At 39.2% G+C, this 2,021-nt stretch overlaps 1 pseudogene; it reads left to right on the forward strand.

The window, feature by feature from the left end:
• Nucleotides 1-2,021, forward strand: part of LOC132018590 (high mobility group protein B1-like) — a 13,845-nt pseudogene that overhangs the window by 10,415 nt on the left and 1,409 nt on the right.

Consider the following 2,021-nt stretch of genomic DNA (forward strand, 5'->3'; position numbering starts at 1 on the left):
CATATGATACTCTCAATAGATGCTGAAAAAGCATTTGACAAAGTACAGCATCCCTTCCTGATCAAAACTCTTCAAAGTGTAGGGATAGAGGGCACATACCTCAATATCATCAAAGCCATCTATGAAAAACCCACCGCAAATATTATTCTCAATGGAGAAAAACTGAAAGCTTTTTCGCTAAGGTCAGGAACACTGCAGGGATATCCATTATCACCACTGCTATTCAACATAGTACTAGAGGTCCTAGCCTCAGCAATCAGACAACAAAAGGAAATTAAAGGCATCCAAATCGGCAAAGAAGAAGTCAAATTATCACTCTTCGCAGATGATATGATACTATATGTGGAAAACCCAAAAGACTCCACTCCAAAACTGCTAGAACTTATACAGGAATTCAGTAAAGTGTCAGGATATAAAATCAATGCACAGAAATCAGTTGCATTTCTCTACACCAACAGCAAGACAGAAGAAAGAGAAATTAAGAAGTCAATCCCATTTACAATTGCACCCAAAACCATAAGATACCTAGGAATAAACCTAACCAAAGAGGCACAGAATCTATACTCAGAAAACTATAAAGTACTCATGAAAGAAATTGAGGAAGACACAAAGAAATGGAAAAATGTTCCATGCTCCTGGATTGGAAGAATAAATATTGTGAAAATGTCTATGCTACCTAAAGCAATCTACACATTTAATGCAATTCCTATCAAAGTACCATCCATCTTTTTCAAGGTAATGGAACAAATAATTCTAAAATTTATATGGAACCAGAAAAGACCTCAAATAGCCAAAAGGATATTGAAAAAGAAAGCCAACGTTGGTGGCATCACAATTCCGGACTTCAAGCTCTATTACAAAGCTGTCATCATCAAGACAGCATGGTACTGGCACAAAAACAGACACATAGATTAATGGAACAGAATAGAGAGCCCAGAAATAGACCCTCAACTCTATAGTCAACTAATCTTCGACTAAGCAGGAAAGAATGTCCAATGGAAAAAAGACAGCCTCTTCAATAAATGGTGCTAGGAAAATTGGACAGCCACATGCAGAAAAATGAAATTGGACCATTTCCTTACACCACACACGAAAATAGACTCAAAATGGATGAAGGACTTCAATGTGGGAAAGGAATCCATCAAAATCCTTGAGGAGAACACAGGCAGCAACCTCTTCGACCTCAGCCGCAGCAACATCTTCCTAGGAACATCGCCAAAGGCAAGGGAAGCATGGGCTAAAATGAACTATTGGGATTTCATCAAGATCAAAATCTTTTGCACAGCAAAGGAAACAGTTAACAAAATCAAAGGACAACTGACAGAATGGGAGAAGATATTTGCAAACAACCATCAGATAAAGGACTAGTGTCCAGAATCTATAAAGAACTTAGCAAACTCAACACCCAAAGAACAAATAATCCAATCAAGAAATGGGCAGAGGACATGAACAGACATTTCTGCAAAGAAGACATCCAGATGGCCAACAGACACATGAAAAATTGCTCCATATCCCTTGGCACCAGGGAAATACAAATCAAAACCACAATGAGGTATCACCTCACACCAGTCAGAATGGCTAAAATCAACAAGTCAGGAAATGACAGATGCTGGCGAGGATGCGGAGAAAGGGGAACCCTCCTACACTGTTGGTGGGAATGCAAGCTGGTGCAGCCACTCTGGAAAACAGCATGGAGGTTCCTCAAAATGTTGAAAATAGAACTGCCCTATGACCCAGCAATTGCACTACTGGGTATTTACCCTAAAGATACCAACGTAGTGATCCAAAGGGGCACGTGCACCCAAATGTTTATAGCAGCAATGTCCACAATAGACAAACTATGGAAAGAACCTAGATGTCCATCAACAGATGAATGGATCAAGAAGATGTGGTATATATACACAATGGAATATTATGCAGCCATCAAAAGAAATGAAATCTTGCCATTTGCGACAACATGGATGGAACTAGAGTGTATCATGCTTAGCGAAATAAGTCAAGCAGAGAAAGACAACTATCAT

Source organism: Mustela nigripes, chromosome 5 (assembly GCF_022355385.1).
Source record: "Mustela nigripes isolate SB6536 chromosome 5, MUSNIG.SB6536, whole genome shotgun sequence".
Lineage (NCBI taxonomy): Eukaryota > Metazoa > Chordata > Mammalia > Carnivora > Mustelidae > Mustela > Mustela nigripes.